The sequence below is a fragment of the Vombatus ursinus genome, unplaced genomic scaffold (genome assembly GCF_900497805.2).
Source record: "Vombatus ursinus unplaced genomic scaffold, bare-nosed wombat genome assembly UNPS02014832.1, whole genome shotgun sequence".
Taxonomy (NCBI): Eukaryota; Metazoa; Chordata; class Mammalia; order Diprotodontia; family Vombatidae; genus Vombatus; species Vombatus ursinus.
In genome coordinates, this window is record NW_020954610.1 from 27,496,099 (window position 1) to 27,502,184 (window position 6,086).

A 6,086-nucleotide genomic window follows, 5' to 3' on the forward strand; every position below is an offset into this window, starting at 1 on the left:
AGGAGAAAGGGAGCAGTAGAATAGGGTAAATTATCTCACATGAAACAGACAAGAAAAGGCTTTTACCTTGGACAGGAAGTGAGAAAAGGTGAAAAGGAATGAGTAAATCTTATTCCCATAGGATTTGTCTTAAGGGGGGAATAATTTACACACTCAATTGGGTATAGAAATCTGTCTTACCCTACAGGAAAATAGAGGGGAAGGGGATAAGAGAGCAGGGGAGAATAATAGAGGGGAGGGCAGATTGGGGGAGGGGGTAATCAAAAGCAAACACTTCTGAAGAGGGACAGGGTCAAGAGAGAGAATAGATTAAATGGGGGGGCAGAGCAGGATGAAGGGAAATATATTTAGTTTTTCACAAAATCACTACTATGGAAGTGTTTTGCATGACTACACATGTATGACCTGTATGGAGTTGTTTGCGGGGAAGGAGGGAGGGAGAAAATTTGGAACCCAAAGTTTTAAAAACAAATGACAAAAATTGTTTTCACATGCAACTGGGAAATAAGACATATAGGCAGTGGGGTATAGAAATCTATCCTGCCGTGCAAGAAAATAGAAGGGGAAGGGGATAAGTGAAGTGGGGAGTAGATAGAAGAGAGGGCAGAATAGGGGAAGGTGTATTCAGAATGCACGCCTTCTTGGGGTTGAGTGAGGGGGGAGATTGAGAGAAAATTTGGAAATCAAAATCTTTTGGAAGTGAATGTTGAAAATTAAAATAGGCCAAGTGGCCAGACACGCCTTCATGGTGGCGGCTGCGACGGCAATGGTGACCGTGGCTTTGGGACAGTGATGGAGAACTCGAGTCGGGCAACCTATCTCTCCCTTACCTCCCCCCACCCCCCACCCATTTTGTGTGCCCACTGACGCTGTCCCGACCCCCCAGCCCCGCCGGGATGATGGTGAAGTATTTCCTGGGGCACAGCGTGTCTGGAGCTCCTGGGACTAAGTGTTTGTTACCTTCTGTCAGTGTTACCCCCAACCCCTTCAGCAAGTATGTGCTGACGGCAGATATTGTGCCCTGGGAGGTGACTCCTGATTAGAAGCTGCTGTCCAGGTGGCTACTAGCAAAGACCAACAGGAATCCCCGCTGGGGGGTGGGGAGCGTTTCTTTCCTGCTAATGTAGCGCACTGGGTGTACATCATTGAGGACTCTATCGTGGACCCACAGAACCAGACCATGACCATTTTCACCTGGAACATCATCCATGCCCGGTTGATTGTGGTGAAGGAAAAGATGTGTTTACTGTGTGTACCCTGAAAACAGTGGCTGGACTGAAATCCCAGGGGAGGCCTTGGTCTCTTTCAGTTTGTTTGGGCTCTCCAGACCTGTACAGGAGTTTGGCCTAGCTAGATTCAAAAGTAATGTGACCAAGACCATCAAAAGCTTTGAGTACATCTTGACCAAACTGCAAGGTGAAGCTCCTACTAAGACACTTGTTGAAACAGCTAAGGAAGCAACTGAGAATTCGAAGCAAACTGCTCTGAGCGGTCTCAGTCTCAGCTACTGAGAAGGTCAAGGATCTGGCCAGCAAGGCAGCCACCAAGAAGCAGCAGCAGCAACAGCAATACTGTTTAAAGGAGTCACTCTACTGCTTCCCCCGAAACAAAAAGGCCCCTCTGCCTTCCCAGATTGCCCGTTTCCAAGGCTGAGAAGCCTCTTGGCAAGACCAGACATTGGGCCCAGAGCCTCGGCCCCTGAGCAGACCATCAGTACAATGCTGTCCACAGACAATCCAGCTCTTGTCCCATTACCTGCCCTATGGCCGGGATGTAATTTATCATCAAAAATCAATTTTCAGTGCTGTCAAAAAAGAAAAAAGAAAAAAAGAAAACTAAAATAAATAAATTAATAACAAATGAAAAAAAATACTGCATGGTATAGTAGAAAATAAATATCACATATTGTTGATTAATAGTACTTAAGTCACCAATGACATCTTAGCAAAAAGTTTGTATTTTCAAGATCATCTGTCTCAACAATTCTCATTCTTCTCTTTTCTATGTTATTCTATATGTATTTTCTCCCTCTATTTAAATTTAAAGTTTTACTAGCATACAAGGGGAAAAAAATGTAAGAGCATTCCAAGGTAGGCTTTGCTTTATCTATCACAGAGCAGACTATTGAGACAGAATGGAGATCTATCTGGACCTTGGTATTGAAAAAATCTTCTATTTAAATCTTATTTGATGCTTCATGAAGGTGGTCTTGGTATTTCAAAAGCTATGTCAGAATAGTACCAGCTCTATTCGGTACTAATTACTGAAAAAGGTTCAACGATTAAATTTGTATCTCTTTTAGCCACCCATATTGTGGCCATCATCTTCACTTTAGGCTCTTCTTAGCACCCTGCATCAATCCTAATCCCTGCCTTCCTGCCATTGTCTAACCCTAGGTCTTCTTAATGCCCCTGAGGAGACTGACATACCTCTCAACCAGCATCTTACTCCCAAAGCCTTTTCTAGCTCTCCTCAGGCTATGGACCAGAACAGACATTATTCTTCCCCAACTCCAGACTCTCACTACCACCTCCTATCTCCTGATAAGATTCCTATAGAAACCATGCCTCCGCATTCTCCTGTCTATGAGCTTTACAGAACCTATCAACACCTGCCATGAAGCTCAGTGGTGCATTTTGAACAATCTAATCACTTGATTCCCCAAAAGGAATCTAATCATTGATACTGTTTCTCTCTTTGGACACATTCTACGGTGGTTAGCACACTCCTACTACCTCTTACTCTACTGATTCCAATGAATCTGAACCCCAGATACCAATGTCCAAAACCTGTTTCCAATTCACACTTGCCTGTTCTCTCACTTTCAATGGGACAATCCACCCTCATCACCTTTAATTACTTATTGCAGATTTATTCTCTGGAATTCTTATTTCATTCTTAATGAACTTGCTTTCATCTTAAACCTCTTACTTTATTACTCCTTTCATCTTCTGACCCTCACTAGTATCTGTTGACAAGGATGTACTGGATTTCTATCATTCTTGCTTCAGAGCTGATTGTTAAATTTTCAGCGTGAACATTTATGGCCTGAGAAATCAGCACATTATATGAATCAAGGCCTGATTTATTGTGTTGATGTTACTCTCAGCTTTAGGAAGTACTGGAAAAAGTATTAATAATTTATATTAAACATAAGAGTTTTTCATGTATACACTTTTTCCTTTGTGTAGACAGGTGTTAAATATTCCTCAGCACACCATTGCCTGGTTCCTTCCCAATCACTGCATCCATGCCCATTTTTTCCAATACTGAGAGTGCCTCACTCATTTTCCTAAACCCATGGTCATGATGATGGAGTTTGAATAATTGCTCCCCATGCTACCTCCAGATTCCTACCATAATGCTGTAGTAACCTCTCCTCCTTTGAAATTTGCATTATCCAAATCTATCATCCATTCCAGATTCTGGTGGCTATTATCTAATGACCCTCACAATGTTTTACTTCCTTTCTAAATGAATTCTATCCCTTCATGGCTCACAGTATTTTTTTTTCACTATGACTCCCAGAGTACTTTTATCCACTCACACAGCTATCACTCTGGTGCAAACTGTCAGCTTTCAGTTTGGTCTATGTGGCTGAGGTGTCTCCCCACTTCAATTCAGCCTACATTCAGCTGCCAACAGGATTTTCCTAAAGCATGGCTCTCAACAAGTCATCCCCCTCCAACTCTATGAACACCAATAGATCCTTATTACCTTCAGAATCAGATATGAAATGTTGTTTGGCATTCAAAGTCCTTCACTACACTTTAGTTCCCTCTGTGCTCTCTATGATCCAGTTACAATGACCTGTGACCTATTCCTTCTACACTGCACTTCATCTTCAGGTTCTACATTTGCATTCTCTCTCATGATTGGAATGCTCTCCTTGCATTCACCTCCTGACTACCTTCTAGAGAGAGTACTAGTTAGGGTCTCCTTCAAGGTTTAATGCAAATATCATCTTGATGTAGAAGGCTCCTTCTGCTAGACCTTTCCCTTTGTATTATGTGGATAGCTCCTTGAGAACAAGGAGTTTTTGCCTTTTTTGCATCCCCACTTCTTAGCACAATGCCTGATGCGTAATAAAAAATTAATAAATGGTTGTTGACCAGCTATTTTCTAAGGGTTAGATTAGCAAGTGATTATTTGCTTTTGTCCTTTCTGATACAATTCATGAAAACTATCCAATAAAATATGGAACATCTGTGGAGAAAGTTTCTATGCTTATGAAGTCACAGATCCTTGAAATAAGTTGAAAAAAGTAATGACCTAGATAAGAATCGAATTCCCTCTCTTCAGTTTGAAAGAGGATTGAAATAAAAGTCTGAAAGTGACTAGAAAGTAGAAATAGAGTGATTTAACAAGAAAAGGAAATGATCTAAGAAAGGCAGCATGGTATAATCACTCTAATTGGGTAGCTGATGGACCACAGAGGGAACAGCTAGATTTAGGGTCTCCCTGTCCCAAAAACTAGGATGGAGAAAAATCAAAACATTTTGCCTTCCCATTTCTCTTCCACCCTTGCTTAGGCTCCTGAAAAAGCTGCTACAGGTTAAAAGAAAAAGTTACAATTCTAACCTGGGATTCAAGGTCATTTGTATAAGATTCTCCTTATTGGTGGAGAATGATTACTCAATATTTTGTGACTATATGAGGAGCAAAACTAGTGACAGCTTGAGAGCGGAGAGATCCTAGTTCTTCTGGAATTCAGCTTTGAGAGAGGGTCCATGAAGTTCTCTTTTTTCTCCTAAGCTCTCTCAAACTTTATCCTTCATACAGGAACAGAGCATTGGGTAATAATTTTTCACCAATGAGGAGAGTCTCATTTGAGTGGGCTGAAGCCCTTGGTTACACAATGACCATCAGAATTAGACTTAAAGGATTAACAATCAATTATTAACCCCTGAAAGTCCATAAAATATCATCCCAGGAAAAACCCTGGAACAGCTGAATCATAAGAAAGATGGGGTGCAGCAGTTCAGTAGCCCAGGTAGCTTGAGGGATTAACAGGAAAAGCCCCTCTTACCCTGGGGGAAGGGGAGCAGTACAGAATGAGAGGCATCCCAGCAAGCTAGCAGAAAGCCTCACTTTAGCATACCAGGAGGAGATCCTGAAGCCCAGGTGGTGGAGCAGGCAAACATCAACACCTGGACCCCGAGTGCCTCAGTATGGGTGAGGGAACCAGTGGAAACCAGCTTGGAAAACCACCAAGTGCCTGGGAATTCTACAGCAACCGGCTCTCCCAGTGCCTCAGCAAAACTAAAGGAAGCAGTGCTCCAAAGGGTCCTGGGTGGATAAAAACCTTACAACATCCATCTGAAAGAAGCTAAAGAAAGTGAAAGGGAGGAAAGGCCCGGGTGAGCAGGAAATCTCCAGGAGCCACAATACCCAATCCTACCCCTAGAGTTCAGTGTTGCTAATTCCAGTTCAGCACCAGGTAAGCTCCCAGAACCCTATAGCCTCCAACTGCCAGCATTGGAGGCCCCAGCACACAAAGTCAGTGACCAGGCCCTAGGCTCCCAACACAAAAAGCTTGGGTCAGTGCCCTCTGCTCCCCAGCAGGAGAGTTCAATCTCTTTAAAGGCCAGGAAATAAGCAACACCATGAGTAAAAAGAAACATATGATAGATTCTTAAAATTCTAAAGAGGACAACATTGTCAACAAACCTACATCTGGAACCTCAGAAAGGGAATATGAATTGATATGAAGCCCAAAAAGCCTTCTTAGAAGAGCTCAAGAAGGATTTTAAAAGTCAAATGAGAGAGGTAGAAGAAAAAATGGGAAGAGAAATGAGAGGTATAGAAGAGAGAGTCAATAGCTTGGAATAGGAAGGACAAAAATTAACTGTAGAAAACAAGTCCTTAAAAAATACAATTGGATAACTGTAAAAAAGTACACTGAAGAAAACAAGTCCCTAAAAAATACAGTTGGCCAAATGGGGAAGGAGGTACAAAATCTAATAGAAGAAAACAATTTGTTAAAAATTAGAATCGGACAGATGGAAGCTAATGACCCTATGAGAGAGCAAGAATCAGTCAAACAAAAACAAAATAGTGAAAAAATAGATGAAAATGTAAAATAC

The 6,086-nt window shown here is 41.9% G+C and overlaps 1 pseudogene; it reads left to right on the plus strand.

Moving 5' to 3' along the window:
• The first annotated feature begins 899 nt into the window (after nt 1-899).
• Nucleotides 900-2,620, plus strand: LOC114025827 (annotated as a pseudogene).
• Nucleotides 2,621-6,086: the final 3,466 nt, after the last annotated feature.